The 16505-nt window shown below is 49.6% G+C and overlaps 1 protein-coding gene across 1 annotated transcript in view; it reads right to left on the bottom strand.

The window, feature by feature from the left end:
- The window catches only part of UNC5B (unc-5 netrin receptor B), a 143487-nt gene extending 127411 nt beyond the window's left edge, over positions 1-16076 (bottom strand). Inside the window, exons 1-5 of the mRNA XM_067000999.1 lie at positions 15927-16076; positions 13742-15243; positions 12305-12422; positions 3776-3990; positions 2311-2376 (exon numbers count right to left, since the gene is read on the bottom strand). The gene's annotated coding sequence lies outside the window, so the exon portion shown is untranslated. The remainder of the gene's footprint in view (positions 1-2310; positions 2377-3775; positions 3991-12304; positions 12423-13741; positions 15244-15926) is intronic.
- Positions 16077-16505: the final 429 nt, after the last annotated feature.

Raw genomic sequence — 16505 nt, 5'->3', positions numbered from 1 at the left:
CTGAAACCCAGCATGAATATGACACTAATGACATCTTTCAGAAATGTAATTAGCCTTCATTCATGGCAAGGTACATTAGGGAGAATTCAGAGGCTCGGCGAAGTGGGCTCCGGTGGGTGAGAACCAAGGCTTGTGCTTTGAAAGCTGCATTAGGATAGGGGAAAAAAATAGAAAAGAAAATGTTCTAATATTACTTAATTACCCCAAGACATCCTCAGATGTAATCGAGCTTGGAGGGCTAAATGAAGGCAGCGCGCGTGAGACCGGCAGAGGCTGATGCATTTATAATGAGACCACTTTGCAAGGCAAACTAGGTCCCCACCGAGGGAGAGGGGGGCGAAGAGGAAGGACATGGGGGCTTGGGGAGGAGCTGTAAAGCACCTGAAGACCTGCCCATCACCAGCAGCTTCAGGTGGAGTCCTGCTCCCTGTGCTCGGGGTGGCAGGGCAGGCTGGATAGGAGATGGATGGGGTATGATGCTGCCCAGCGAGGGGTGCTCAGAAAGGCCACCTCAGTCCCAAACACCTCCGTGAGCCAAGGAATTACCTGTCTCATGGTCTGGATGCTAAAAATAAATTTAAAAAAAGATACATTTGTGGCTAAAAACCAAACTGCTTTGCAGATCCAGCAGCATGGGGCAGCAGAGCAAAAGCATGGGAGGAAGGGGATGGGGAGAAAACCCCTGCAACCCAAGCTGCTGGCAGCAGAGCAGCAGCATGGAGCCGTGGCCCCAGAGGGATGGAAATTCCCACCCACCCATAGGCACCACGAGAAATGGAGCGTTTCAGTAAATCCACGTTATCTGTGCAGACAGGGGGAGCTGAAACCTGCACCTTGTGGTGCCCTTCCCGGTTGGGAGCCCAAAGCTGAGTCATTTTGGCATCTAGGCATCCTCCTCCTCCTCAGAAAGCCTCTCCATGTATGCTGGGATGGGAAAAGCAAGCACAAGGTGTCCTCGGGGCAGGGCTGTCTCTGAGGATGAGAGGGAAACCTTCCCTTCCGTGGCCAGGGTTTGGCCCTGTAGCTCCCATTAACATTAATGGAAATGGCATGGCTGAATCCCAGTACTAAAACTCAGCCCTTTTATCCACACCACCAGAGGCCCAATACATGCTCACAAGCCCATTCCAGCCCTGATTTACATACTGTACAGAAGGAGACATTAAAACCCGAATGGTTTATGGTAATTAATGCTCATTTAAATATTATACTGGTAACTATCACTTCCAATTCTGCTCAGCCTGAAGGGGCTCTGTGTGCATGTATCTACGTACAGGGAGACTTTAGACGGATACTATATCTTCCCTCCTGATTGCTGCTTTCCCAGAAAAAGGATGTTTAATGTTTGCTAATTGTTTCACTTCTGGAAATTGCTGTGAAAAGCCACCACAGGAGAGCTGAATTGAAAAAAAAAATGTAAAGAAAGTAATAATGGGAAGCCCTGCCTGTGGCAGGGACGTATGAGCTGAACACAGCGCTGCTCGGGCTGTTTAAGCACTGCACCGGGTGACAAATAGCTATTAACACTGAGCTCCCTGTCACCGGAGGAATGAAGACTACGGAGATCAAACAACCTTTAGGTGGGAACAAAATGCATTATTTATCACCAATTAATCTTTTTTTTCCCCTCCTTGTTCAGTAGGGAGCCCAAGCAGTCAGACTGGGGCAGGAGAGAGCGTTGCCTTGCTGAAGGCCAAGGGGACCCATCGGGCACCTTTGGTGAACCTTGCTCTGATCTGCCCTTAGTGACACCCAAATGCCAAGGGGAAATAAATAGGTTGCACGGCTGATGGTGGTACAAAATAAAAGCTGGAGAGACTGTTTAGAAGGCTCACAGAGCAGCCCCAGCAGGCCAGGCAGGCATGGCCCCACAGCGCAGTCAGCACCAGACCCCAGCACAGACCAGAGGATGAACAAGAAGTGAAGATGCCCAATGCTCAAGCACCAAGGGCTCTGTCTCTTCCCTGCCCTGAGGAGCTTCCTCCTGCAAAGATGAAGGATGTAGAAATGTGTCCCTTAAGTAATGCCCAATATCCCCTCTGGCATCTATCAGATGGCCAGCCCCACTGCATCACAGACAAGCAGTTCCCTCTGGGAATATCTCCTGCACAGGACATGGAAAAGGGCCAGTGTGGTTTCTCTACCTCCTCCTCACCTCCTCCTCTTCTCTCAGCACCGGGAGCACAGCCAGAGAAAGCGAGACCTGCGCAGCACACCGGTGGGATGCAGTTATTAGCGGCTGCGGCAGCTGCCCTCCAGTCAATCTCAGCACGTGATGCAAATGGTAGAGATCAAATTTTGTCCCCTCACCTTCTCAAGGTGCAGCTGAGCTCTGCGGCGCACATACACTGAGCCCAAGGCCTCTCACGTTGTTCACTGCAAGATCAGATGGAGAACAGAGACAAGTGTGCATCACAGAAGTGCAAACAGCAGCAAAAGGGGAGCAGGAGGATAGAAAAATGCACTGTGTGAGTCCTGGCCAAACAAAACAACCAGCAAACCCACCCTCACAACACAGGCAAGTGATCAATGATCATGCCTTGTCAAAAAAAAAAAAAACTACCCAGGGTATTTGACAGCCTCATGCTCACAAACATTGCTCCCTTCCCTCCCCACCATGGGAAAGCATGGGAAGCAGCAGCAGCAGAGCCCAGGAGCTGTTGCAACACCTCCATTATCCTAACAATGTTCTCTGCCCAATCCTTTCGTGCTCGGACCTGTCCCTTGGACCACAGAGGTCCCATTAGAAGAACCCAGGATTTTTTTTTGCAGGCAAACACTGAGCGATGCTGAGAGCTGTAAGCGAGAGTCCATACCTATTCCCATCGCTTGACAAGGTCTTGCAAGATCCATGTTTGCATTAAAAAGAAATTAAAAGGTTTTCCACTCCACTAGCTTGCCCAAAGCCTGCATACTAAATAGTAAATGCTACCTATGAGGTTGAATAAAACCTTCATAAAAAAAGCTAGCAGTCATTGAATACAACGTGAACAATGACATTGGGGAGGCATTGTTCTTCTTCTGCCTGATGGACCATGCTGAAACACCTGTTTCTTATCGTGAAACCGTTAATAACTGTCACCACTGAAATCGGTGCTGAGGATGTGTCATTAAGACAAGTTATTCCAGCCACCACCTAATTGAGAGAAAACAGCAAGGAGGAATAGAGGCAAAACTAGATCGCTGATAAATCCAGATATACGTCAAAAACAGACTTGTCCATGTGCCCACTGAGAGACCACTTGCCACAGGAAAAAACACCCACCAGACTCCCTCAGTCCACTTACCTGATGGCTGCTGCCTCCCAGATGTCTTCTAGCTGACATGAAAGACACAGCTGGATAACGATAGGCAATTTCAACTGATTAACTACAGACATTGACCCTTTCAATTAATTCACAGGGGATTTGTTTCATTCCAATCATCTCCAAAAGCTGCACCCTCCCCACAGAAAACTGTTTCTGGTCCAGCTTTTCTCCGACACCAATGGTAAGGGGGTAAGGGGCTGCTTACTCTGGGGTGTTTGAGGCAATCCTGACTCAGAGAGGAACAACAGAAAGGACATTTTGTACTTGTAAGGATGGATGTTTGCAGAAGGCGACCCATTAGGGGCAAAAGGTCTTTATCTTCTCAAAGAAACCTAGATTTGTGCGTTATGCAGAAATCAAATCCCCTAACGCTGGCGTGAAACGGACCTGGGGTTTGTGGTACAGGACTACCCCTTGTAACAAAGCCTGATGTTTGATGTGCTGCTCTGCTTGCTGGCTGTACCCACCTGATCTCTACGGTGGTCTACTGCTCCAGTAGGTCTCCTAGCTCTTCTCCTTCACCAGGAGGTAGCACCTCTGTCCCCTAGGTCTCTGGCACGAAGCTATGCTGTCCTTTCAAAGGCCCAGATTTGGACGTGGGCAGTGCAGGAGCTGAAGCTGCAGGAACTCGCCGCATCTGCAAGGAGCCCTGAGAGCTCTCTGAAGTGGTTTGAGCACAGGCCTGTCAAAAAAAAAAAAAAAAAAGTCAATTACACTGACATTTTCCATCAAAAAGAAAAAATAAGTGGAAAATTCCTGCCTAGAGTGACTCTTCGCCCTCAGCCTGGGAATCCAGGCTGGAAGCTTCATCCTCCTCAAGAAGCACCAAGAGGCTCAACCAAGCCTCCTTCATTCCCTTTGCTTGAAACACCCAAGTTCATTTTCCTCTATGGCCTCTTGCTCCACAGAAACATTGCCTGGAAGAGTTTTAAAAGCAGCCGTACTTCTGCTGAGTGCGGTCACACCACTGAAGAGGCACCCGAGATGCCCTTGAAACCACCCGAAATGCATCTCCGAAGGTAGGGAAGCCTCCTAGCTCGCAAGCAGGAGTTAATCCATTAGCACACCCGCAGAGCACCCGCACACGGTCCCGAGGTCAAAGCCAGCGCAGGCAACGGGAAAACAAACAGCAAATCTCAGCCCGAGCCCACAGATCATGCTCACAAATGATGCTTCAGCAACCCACACCACCTTTATTTTCAACTTTCCCCCTGCAGATGAGGGGGGATGAATCTTCCCCACTGACAGGCGCTGCGTGCCCTTGCCAGGTGTCAGACCTCAATCATCTTCGTCCTGCTGCGTGCCAAGCCGTGCTCGGTGCTCTCGGGAGGCAGGGAACGGGTGGCCTCCTCTATCTTCCTCTGCAAACTCTGTGACAGCCCCGAAACCGATGGTTGAGGGGAGCAAAACACAACGCTCACCTGCTTAATCCCCAAAGGCAAATCCCTTAACACGTAGAACTGGGAGCCGTAATTGTAACCGGTTTTCAACCTTTTCTGCAGTGGAAATAATCACTTCAGCAGCACCGCCTTGCTTCCCAGAGACTTCTCTCTCCGCAGATTATTTTAAACTCATCTAACAAGGGGGAGCGAGGGTACAGCTTTAAGATTATTAAGATTAAAGGAGAATATTCAAGAGGGGCTGGGGGGATGCAGGTGTGGCGGTTACGGGTCACTCAGGCTGATCTTAACAGCCCGCCAGCTTCAGAACCAACTCAAAAGCAAAAAAATAAGAAAATGGATAAGTTAAAAAAAATGATAAAGCGCAGAATGGATTTCACACAGATGGATTCTGCCAGGCAGGCCTGGTAAATATATTTTTTCCGGGAGATAACGGCTTTTTTTAAACAAAAGCCAATCTTTGTCTTTTGTGGGAGAGCTTGACCATCTGGACTTCAGAAAAACATTTGATACCGCGCCACATGGGCGAGTGATTTGTTAAACTGTAGGAGGGGAACATTACAATAAGAATTATGAATCAAAGAAAAGCTCTGCATAAAGAAAATAAGATTACAATAGATAATACCAAAAAAGGAGGCAGTCCGGAGGGCTTTTGCTGAGCAGGCCGTTCAGTGACTACTCGCGTTCAACACTTCTGCAACGACTGGGAGCCAACACTCATCAAACTCGCTTCTCAGAAGGCAAAACAACCCAAAACAATGAGTGGTGGTGGACTTCAGAAGGAAGAGATGGCTGTGAGAACTAGACCTGATGACTCTCAGTGGTGCAAAAATCAAAAACCAGGCTTAAATGACCGGTGGCACCGGCTTCCCATGCTAGATGGAAAGCTGTTGGACATGAGGAATGCAGAGAGCCACCTGCGTGGCTCAGCTGTCCTACAACATATAGGGGGGCACTGACACAATGCAAGCATTAAAAAGGCATCTGCAATTCCAAATAATTCTAAAACCATTCATTTCTAATGAAGAACATCTCGGGGAGATCATATCCTGGCTACTTAATGTCCATTGTCTGCAAGCAAGGGCCCGAGTCAGCCTTCATGGGAAAATGAGGTGCAAGGTTTTCCTTCTCACTCACTCTAGGAAGACTTTTCACAAGAATACAGATATCAATAGCTTCTCAAAACACAAAACGCCAAGAAAGATGGGAGGTCACGCAACGCAGCAGCTTCAAATATCGCCAGCCCTCTCCAAATGCCAGAGAGGAACTCAAACCCCTGGTTTCTCCTTCCTTGGGCAGGTCTATGCACAAGGTCTTCAGAAAGAGCAGCAGGAATGAAGCTAAGGGATTTTAGCAGAAATTAAACAGAATTCACCCTGGTGAATTTTCAAGACAAGATTCTTTGGGTAAACATTATTAAGCTTCCCTACGGAATGTAATTAGAAGTTCTGCCCCTTTTATCTAAAATTTGCACAAAAAAATAATCCATCACTGCATTAAGTGATAAAAAGGACTTTCCTTTTTTTTTTTTCTTCTTAATAAAGAGTGTTCTTAAAGCCTTCCTTAAGCAGGTGAACGTTTCATTAGGAATCCTGGGCTTGTTTTAAGTAAATTTGGATCCCTCCTGAGTAAATCAGGAGGTAGATTCAGGTTTTACATCAAAATACATGACAATTGGCCTCAAAATTCAGAAGGTTATTCGAGAGGCGAGAAGACAGGAGCAAAAGCTGTCTTTAAAAGGAGAATTACTCAGGTTTACCCAGTAACTTCTCTGTTTATGGGCAAAACCCACTCACTGTGAGTAAGGACTGTCAGAAATTGAGACAAAATGGTTTTTAATCAGAGAATGTCAACTTGCCAAACACAAGATTTCGCAGAGAGGAGGAAGAAAGGCCATTTCAAATAGCAAATTTATTTACCCAGGCCACAGATTTTTCAGAGTCATCGTGGAGTTGTCAGTGGTTAAAAAAATAATAATTTTTAAAATGTGAAAAAAAAGAGAGAGAAAGAGAGAAAAGAAGAAAGAAAAGAGCCTCACAAAGCACAAATACCGTGGTATGTTGGGCACTGGCCAGGGATGCAGATGGCTCAGATTCAAGCCCTTCAAAGCAGGGATTTGTACCTCTCTGCCTCCAACATTCCCAGTGAGGCCCCGGCCACAATCCAGCCCCAGAGTTTCACACTCTTCTTATGGTTTAATAAAAATAATAATAAACCAATCTTGGTTTCATCTTAATGTAGAAAATGAACTTCTTTCAAAATCTCAGGGAGGATTATGGGATCAGAAAGAACCAGGTCCCTTCCCTCCCTGTTTCTGATTACAGCTAATTACTATCATCATTTCACATAAGTTTCCCCATAAAAATTCCATTCCCAGCAAACACCCCAACTGAAAGACTAAGCAGTCATTAACAGGAGCTGTCTCTCATTAAGATCGCTTTGGTAAGGAACAAGAGCTCCTATGGATGTGCACGCATGTCCATCTCAGCTAAGCCACCATTTAATAGCTTTCGTCCAGTCTTGATGTAGGGCAGAAATCTCCAGCTCCTGCAAGCTTCATGAAAACAAGTGGCCAGACAGATGAGAGAGGCGATAGCCCTACCAAGGACAGCCTGCTCAACCTCACTATGAGACATCAGAGTAGCCCCACTGGGGAAAGCCACAGGAGATCCAGCTCTGCACCTCCCACTGCATGCAGAAGCATTAAATTCTGGGGAAAAAAAAATAATAAATCCCTGTCAATAACAATCAGCACTGCTAACAGAGAGGAGGAAGAGGCTTTTCTGCCCGGTGCATCCTTTTGCTGAGAGCAGCCGCTTCCACAGGTCGAGCGCTTCGCCACCGGCAGCTCCGAGCAGATGGCGCGGACACGCCTGAGCTGGAGAAGTCTTTTCTAATAAAACGCCTCTCCCAGAAATTAACTTCAATTAAGGCATGAGCACTTAATATCTGTATCTGAGAACATGCCTTCAACAGAGGCCGCTCGCAGCCTCTCACCTTGCACCTTCCCTCTCCATCCCTTTTCCAGGTGCCGCGTCCAAACAAAGGCTGGCTGCTGGGGAGAGCATCCTTTTACCTCCTGCAAAGACAAAGCAGCGCAGGGCTGCCTCTCCTTATTTTGGTCACAGAGGAAAGAGACGACATGCCCTCCTACCAACCTTTCCTCTCTCACCTTCCCCAGCATCTCCTCCCGCTCCAGGTACCGGCGTGGCGAGGTTGCTGCTAATTCGCATGAAAACACGCAGAAGCTTCACGTCTTGGAGCTCCCCAGCCCTGCCCGTACATTTGACAAGGGGTTCAAAACTTGTTAAGAGGAGGGTGGTGGGAGGAAAAGCACTGACAGACAGTACAATTGTGTAAGCCTCTTTTCCTCAGGAAACCAGGCTAAAAATAATACCCTGCAATTTGACAGTCTCAGCCCGTGCCAGGGAGGATGCCGGAGCAGAGGCTGGCCGGGCTGCAGGCTCTGGGGCTGCCGGTGGAGATGGAGAGCACAGGGACAGCACCCACCAGCAGCAACAGCACCCATGGGACCAACCAGGGTCACCCCGCACCCTGGCACACAGGGATGGGTGCTCAGGGTGAGACTTTGGGTGCTGCAGCTTTACAGACCTCCTCCGCTGCATCACCTGCTCCTGGTGTTCACCTTCACATGCAGATCCATGCAAATCCCAGAAGAAAAAAAAAAAAAGAAAAACAACAAAATCCAGGTTTTTATGAGCAAAAGGGCTCCTGCGAGACCTCTTAGCTACATGTGACAGCTTACATGACTTCACAGTGGTGCTGCTGCATTCATCAATCAATCAATAAATAAATAAATAAAATGTTTTTATTTTTATTTTTTCAAAGCACTTTTACTGTCCAAAATCATGCTCCCCCACCGTAAGAGGGAAATCTTGCTGTCACAGGCACAGTTCACTCTCCAAATCCTGCTCTGGTGGTGGAGGAGAAAACCCTTTGGTCGTAATTGCTATGCAAGGGTGGGGAGAGATCCTGATAGCTTTTATTATCAGGGTATCCAGATGTAAAACGAATGCCTGCAATATTTATACATGTCATCACTTATAATAAGTAGCCTGATTTGTCAAACGGAGACAGACTCTAAGATGTCAATTAGGAGGAGACGGAGGGCGAGGGGGGGGAAGTAGCACGCAGTATTTATCAGCGCTGCAGATGCCATTTCCTAAATGTCAAAAACAAAACCCTGAGAGCAGCTCCGAGCGGCGAAGGCACGGCCAGCAACCTGAAACAAGACAGGGAGGGCGAGGGCAGGCAAAGGCTGGAAGTTGGGCCGTGCTTTGGGGTCAGCTCTCTGCTCCTGGGGTGGCTCCGGCAGCCTGCAGAGCTCGGGGAGCGGGAGGAGAGGGAAAGTTTCCTCTGACTGCCCTCTAATGCCAGGTAGAGGGAAAGGGGATGGGTGCTGGAGGAAATCACAGGCACACAAGTCTGGAGAAAGGTGGCAGGACTCGAGGGCAAGCCCCATGAGCAGGTGAGAGATGCTGCCAACAACAGAGCAAGAGCCAAACTGCATCTTTGGAGAAACCAGCAGCACCCAACTGCACACCCAATACAGGGTATTTTAGGTATTTACTGGCAGGCATCCCCTTTTTTCTCAGAAATCATTAGCCCTGCAGAGAAGTGATGGGCAGAAGTCCTGCTGGAGGCTGGGGCACTCATGTTCCACCCGTGCTCACCTTGGCCGGGCAAAGTCTCCTCTGCTTGCCTGCAGCAAGACAACCGACACCGAAGTGTTGAAGCATTCATTTAAAAATTGGCAAGCCCTGGCCCCACCAACGCCAGCCCTAAAACCTGCCTCCCATTACACCCATCGCTGGTGGCACCCCGGAGTAGAAAGCCCCTGATGCAGAAGGGGGATGAGGAGCGAGAGGCCTCCCGCTGAGAGCTTTTGGGAGATGCACACCCAAAGGCAATGGAAACTTCGAGCCAAGCTCCCCAGATATGTGCACCCCTGGATTTCTGCCGCTGAGCCCCGTTCCTTCCCTTCACCCAGCAACAGGTGGCAGCAACCAAGTGAGCTGGCTGTGTCCTGCACCCCAACACCCAGCGGGGACCCTGGGCACCAGGTCCTTACCCAAAACCCCAGGCTCCCCTGCTGGTAGAGGTGGCAACAACCCCTGCACCTCTGCTGGCCACTGGGGGCTGTAACCACAGAGGACGTAGGGGACAAGGGCACTAGGGTGTCCTCCTACATGGGCAAGTGGCCCCGCAGGGACCATTATTAGCAACACCACAGCTGGGATGAAGGATGGTGAGATGGAGAGAGCAGAGACCTCCACAGAGTCTCATCCTCACTCCTGACAAAGGAAAATGAGCCCGGACTGCCTGAGCCGACAGCAACATCAGAGATAAACCAGGAGTGTCTCGCTGAAGGGCCCTTAGAGACACAGCTGCGTGTGATGGTGGCTTGTCAAAGCAAGGGAAGGGCACGCAAGAAACACCTGCAAGGAGTGAGAGCTCAATCCTCGAGACCAAATTTAACAGGGAATGAAGTAACTGGAGTGCATTTTGTCACTGAAGATGGTGCACCCAGACAAGGTTTTGTCCCAGCCACCTTCTCCCAGACTCACGACAGGCAACACCCTACGTGCTTCTTGAATCAGATGTTAAAAGAAAATATCCTAAAGCAAAGAGCTTTGTGGGGAGAAACATGGTCTCAGAGTCCATCTGCCCCTGGGGAAGCTATGTGGCACCTCAGACAGCAAACACCCAGCGAGCATCCCCACAGCCACCAATGTCACCCCGCACCAAAGTCACCACGAGGAGTCCTGCAGGACTCCCGAGCCAAACCGAGGGAGATGCTGACATTGGGATTCGTCTTGCTTAACTTAATAACTGCAGACACCTACGTCTGAGCTACTCATTCTGCACGCCTGTCTCTCTGTAATGAAGAGAAATAGGCACTTTTAGGATACAAATCGATTTTAGGCGTCTGTGTTAGCGGATAAAACCTGAGCTGAAAGCACTCGTGCTGGGGAAGTTGCAGCCATCGAGGTCCAGGCTGGCTGTGTCCATAGGCTTTTCAGAGCAGGAAAAAAAAAAAAAAAACAGGTTTTGGGGCCAATTCCCTCCCAAGCACAAGATGGGGAGCTGCAGAAGGAGCCGGCGCCTTCACGAGGCGAGAACTGATCTCCGGAGACAGCCGTAGCTGCTGGGCGAGCAGGGTCATCCTCGCCGCCATCAGAGATGGAGCAGCCAGCCTTCCTCCCCTGGGGATGACAAGCACATTAGCACCTTCTTCTTGTTGACAGTTTGTTTTCATCCGAGCTCTCCACTAATTATTTCCTTTTGATTTGGAGACTTCAGAAGAAGAGATGCCGCAGTGGCTTCCAGATACCCGACGTGAGGCTGGAGCAAGGGGGGAAAAAGCCCCAAGTGAGACTGGATGGGGAGGCTCCTTCTTGTCCTGGCATCACGCAAGCAGGAGCTTCTCTTTAGAGATGTTTGGTGCAAATAAAAACCAGAGGTTTTGGTGCAAATAAAAACCAGAGGCCAGAGCTTAGAGCTACACCACTCACTGGGATTTGGGGCTGACTCAGGGAGAGCCGACACAGTGAGCTCCTGAAGCAAGGCTGATGGCACTAGCAATGTACCCAAGCCAGGCAACACCTAAAAGCATCCCAAAACCCCCACAAGGATACACAGGGTTACCAGAGCAGTCAGCTTTCAAACCTGGAGGGCCACTGTACCCCTCTGGGCCTGTACCAGGTATGAAGCATGAACTTCTGTAACGCTGCTTCAAGTTATTCCACAGGAAGAGACTCACTGAGCAGCAGCAGGTCAGCGAGGGTGATGCAGACCAGTGGCTTGGAGAATTCTTGTTTTGACCAGTAACTGAAGATCAGAAAGGAAAGGGCACATTCAGGTGGAAGAGGAGGTCTTGAATGGGAGCGGACACAGCCTGGGCCAAAACACAGCCAGTGCAGGGCACAAAATGCCTGCTTTACCTGCTCCATCCCATGCAAACGCCTTGCTGCTCCCACCAGCATCCCTTAGTCCTATAAAGACTGGGTTCCATTCACCCCAACACCATCACAGCACACCCACAAGGTGCTGCTAGCACCCCTGGGACACGGTCCCTAGCGCCCACGGGGCCGGTGAAGTATTTGCATGCAGAAATTCTCCACCCGCTCAGAGCTCTCTCAAGCCCCTGCGTTTGTATTAAATGGTCTGGTAGAGATTTGCCGGTACTTTTCAGGCTCTGACAGCCCTGTTTTTATTTCAATTGCCTCTAAGCCACTTCATGAAATTTTCATATATAAATATGGAAATATGCAAAAGCCCTCCGATTTATAGGATCTGACACTGCGGTTTAAGCGAATCCCCGATGATCCTGCCTCCCTCCTGTGCCCCCTCCCGCAGCACCCCGTCCTCTGGGCTCCAGCCACTCTGTGCAGAGCCAGAATCCTTCCCGGGTGGGCTGGGGGCCACATCCACGCTGCCCTTCGCCTCCCAACCTGCCAATCTCCTGTCATTTGTGCTGGGTCCTGATGTGCAAGGGCCTGGGCTGCTGCTTTGCTGCCCTAAGTGGTCACCGCCACCAAGTCAAGAGCCACAAGGACGTGTTGGGAGCCTTACCTGGGTTATCCAAGGCCTTCCTGCCCCCTTTTTCTCCCTGTGGTCTCATTCCTTCAAGCTGCTTCTCCTGTGCAAGCGGGTTCATACAGCAGTAGTTCTGAGGCAGGACAAGGCAGCCCTGCGGACACAACCACAGTACTGAACAGCAGAGAATCCACACAGCTGGGAGATGGATACTGAGTGCAACAAACCCCCTAACCCTGAACTCACTACGGCAGAAAATTCCCCCAAAACCCTGCAGGGACATGTCTGAGATGCGTGGCTGCAGCAAACCCCTGCATGTTTAAAAATAATTAAGAAATAAAAAAGTCAAGATGAAAGCAAAAGTAGCCTATACGAGGCCAACGCTCACCCTGGTTTAAATTACTCCAAGTCAATTAAAAAAGGGAGAAGGTAACACATGCTCGCTGGTGGAGTTTTAAAGTCAAATCAGTGAGCTGGAGAAAATGGCTAGCTGGCAACAGAAGCTGGTTAAAATCGCCTTCTGGCTGCTGTACATTTTCTATAGGTGCGCCATGTTCTCCCCAAATACTGCCCTGTCTGCCCAAATTGCTGCAGCCCAGGTGGAGGCTCCTCCACGGCTCAGAAAGCAGCTGGAGAATGGCTACAGCATCCTCTGGTCTTCCCCTGGTTTGGGTACAGAAACTGGAAGTTTGGCTTCACAACAGAGCTTCATTTGTAAGCTTTAAAGACATCGCAGACAAGCCCGGCAGAGATGGGTCTGATTTACCAAACGCAAGCACTGCTGCCTTTGTTTGACAACCTGGTAGCTGCAAACACAAAACATCCAAGCACGAGAAGGCAGCAGCACCTCCTCGCAACGCCTAGCACTTCTCTTGGACTATTTTTTTTTTTCCCTTTTGGCCTATTTTCTCCATCGAGAGAATTTCAATTTCCCTCCAAAAGCAACTTGACAGAGACCAGAAGAAAAAAGCAGGGGAAAAAAGTGTTGGCGCAGCTTTTACCGAAGGAGGTGCCTAGGAACAGCTGTACTGGAGCATGTAATTCCCTCAGATAAAGAGCGTTTGTTATTTTCTACAAGACTTTAAATTCAAAGCCGTAGGTTGGGTGTTCGGCCTACCCTTGGTTATCAGATTGACATGTCCTGATTAACCAAGGAGAATTAACCTCCCAGAGAGCAGAAAGCACTGATTATTTTAAAAACAAAATCAAAGATCCTTTTGCAGCTCGGCTCACAGGGACAGCCGGTTATTTTAAGGCGATCCATGCAGATACACCCCTGGCTGCACATGCCCAGCCACCCGCGGACCTGCTGAGCCGCCACACGGCGGGATGGAGAGGAGCAATGAATGTTCCCCCCTGTGCAGCTCCAGAGATGGCATTAACCCATGGGCAGGTCCTTCTGCGGGCAGCCCAGCCCCATCTTTGCCAGGATTTATTTATTTAGGGAGGGCAAGGCAGGCTGTCGCGACTCACCGAGCCCCCACGGCAAGCTCCACCACGTCTCCTTCCTTCCCTCTCCACCTCTTCCACCGGCTGCCGCGTCGTTCCTCGACATGAATCATACCACCATTAACGTGTGACACCATTAGCTTTCGCTGTCACCAGAGCTGACAATTCAAAAGGCCCTCGAGAGCTGTCGGCAGAGACACAATAAATGAGATCTCTTAATTAACACCTCCCTTAACTAAATAAATTCACTTTATGCGGCTGGTAAGACGCGTCTTCACAGTTTGAGGGCGAGCAAGGAGCTGAGAACGTTGCTCCCCGGCTCTCCTCTGAGCCAACAGAAAGGCAAAAATTACAAGCTTACCACTAAAAGAGACCTTCTCCTCCAGGTCTGAACCCCCAGTTGCAGTTTTTGCTCCTGGAGGAGATTTCACAGTCCAAAAGGACCACAGAACAGCATCAAGGCCAAAACCGTATTATATTATCCAGGTTGCCAACAGGGCACCCTGCAGAGATGCAGCCAAAAATGTCTTCCTCCTCCCTCTCTGTTGCCTGCTGGAGCACGACAGAGGGAGACACTCTTCCTTCCCCCCCTCTCTCAAGGAAATTGATTTGCTTTTTAAAGAGATTTCAACTTGAAATCAATGTCTCAAATTGAGGTTTATAGTTGGTGCAGGATTCAAACTGGGTCTGTTTGTTACAAGGCCGACTCACCAAACCAAAGCACTGTGGTTGTCATCAATTTGGCCAGAACTTTTTTTGGAAAAGGAACCATTTTCCTGCTCAAAACCAGTTTATAGGAGAGAGGGCAAAAAAGACGGTGCTATGGCCAGGTAAAACAGCAGCTGGCAGTGGCTGATACCCCAAAGCAGTGCCCACCTTCTCTGCAGGAGCAAGAGCAGAGTCCATTAAATCAGGGAATGGCATGGGGTGGATTCTCTGATGTGTACTAAGGGCCTGAGTTGCTCTGTATTTCCCCCCAAGGGGAGCACCAGCACCACACCTCCTCTTTGCCCAGCTCCCTCTCCTCACCTTTGAAAGCCTGGATCAAGGATTGACTCTTATCTCCTCCAAACACAGCTTGACCTCTACCATAGTTGCACAGCAAGTCCTATTACTTTGGGGTGACTCAGAGCTAAAAGCTGATTATTACAAGCCAAGGAAGGGACAGTCCAGCTACTTCACTGTTTACAGCTTTTATCACATAAAAATCCACCTGCACTAGCTATAAAAACAGATAAAATCTCCCAGCAAGGCTTGCTCTACTCAAGATCCCATGTCACTAACAAGGCCCTGTCTGCTCTGGGAATCCCCCCTGGAGTGCAGGAGCCCTGGAAGAAGCTACAAGGTTTTCCTCCGATTCAATCTGTCCTGTGATCCTGGCTTAGAGTAGCTCTGGAGACAAACTTAATGCTGCCAATACAGCACACGGCCGTGCTGAACGGGGTCACGCAGCAGGCTGGATCAATGCTTCCATCATCTCGGCACCAGCAGCCACAAATGTGCACTCGCAGCAAAGCCACTCTTCCCTACAAGCCCACAAGCGAGGGCAGAAGGAAAGAAAAAAGAAAAGCAGGTTAAAAATATATATATATAATCCCTGTTTGTATACCAACAGAGTTATTTCCACACCCAAAGCACAGGATGCTCATTCACAGCAATGTTTTCACTTGCTTCAGGGCTTCAGGGAGATTTTGTCCCCTGTCATTGCAACAGAATGTAAATGGTAAGTGTTGGTCACCGAGGCCAGCGGTGTTCAGCGGCGTGACATTTATTAGAGCACGTTTCTGCAGCCTGGGCACTGCTGCATGAGACCGACTGTTATAAAAAGACACTGACTGCTTCCCTGCTCCCCTCTGGGAAGGGCTGGTGGTGGGGATCACGAGCATGGAGGCAAGGAAAGGAGATGTCTGAAGGTGGAGAGGAGAGTTTTAAGGATGTGCTTGGTCCCCGTCCATCCCCAAGCTAACTTGGAGGGAGGAAGGGGACTGCTGGGAGAAACGGCAGCAGTGCTGGGAGAGCTGCAGGAGCCCACGGGCGAGGAGCTGTTGGGAAGCCATCACAACAAAGCAAGGTTGCTGGAGGAGGGAGTGCAGGGGGTTGGCATCCCAGCGAAATGAGACCGCACACAGCCAGCCTCAAAGTCTCTTTGGGGTTTCTCAGAGCCCTGGCGCCACTAGAGAGGATTTGACGAGCTGAAAAAACAACTCACCTCGCATTTTAAAAAGTGTCCATCTCCCGCAGCTGAAGAGGGAAGAGAAGAGGAAGGGAAAAAAGTGTGAATACCCCATACAAACTGCAAGGGAAGGAAGGATTCGGGAGATGTGCGACAGAACCCAGCTTACAAGTCAACCTTCACTTACGTTTCCTGATGGAATTAAAATGAGTTTGCCTGTAATTGCCTCCTGCCCACGCTTCCCACCTCGCTTTTCTCCTCCTTCCCCTCTCTAGGAGGGGCATCCCTCCTCTTCAGTGAAAGGATCGGCCTGGTCTCACCTAAACCCCAGGGCCCAGAGCTGCAATAAGCCCACCAGCCAGCACACAACTCAGTTTTCTGGTCAAGTGGTCCCTCCGAGCACGGGGGAGATCCTCCTGCCACTTAAAGGCAAGCACTTTCCCATTTGACATTTCTTCAAAGTTACTGATTCCACAGGAGAGGGAGACATTAATTGAAGTTCACTTTTCTTTAAAAATTCCCCCCTGGGATTTTCTCCTCCGGAGCCAGGACAACCCGAAGTCCCACGGGAAACGAGCTGGAGGACGAAGCTGCATGGGACTGCTGGAGGGGACG

Source organism: Anser cygnoides, chromosome 7 (genome assembly GCF_040182565.1).
Source record: "Anser cygnoides isolate HZ-2024a breed goose chromosome 7, Taihu_goose_T2T_genome, whole genome shotgun sequence".
NCBI classification, from domain to species: domain Eukaryota; kingdom Metazoa; phylum Chordata; class Aves; order Anseriformes; family Anatidae; genus Anser; species Anser cygnoides.
The sequence above is the reverse complement of the archived record's forward strand: the minus strand, read 5'-3'. Positions and strand labels throughout refer to the sequence as shown.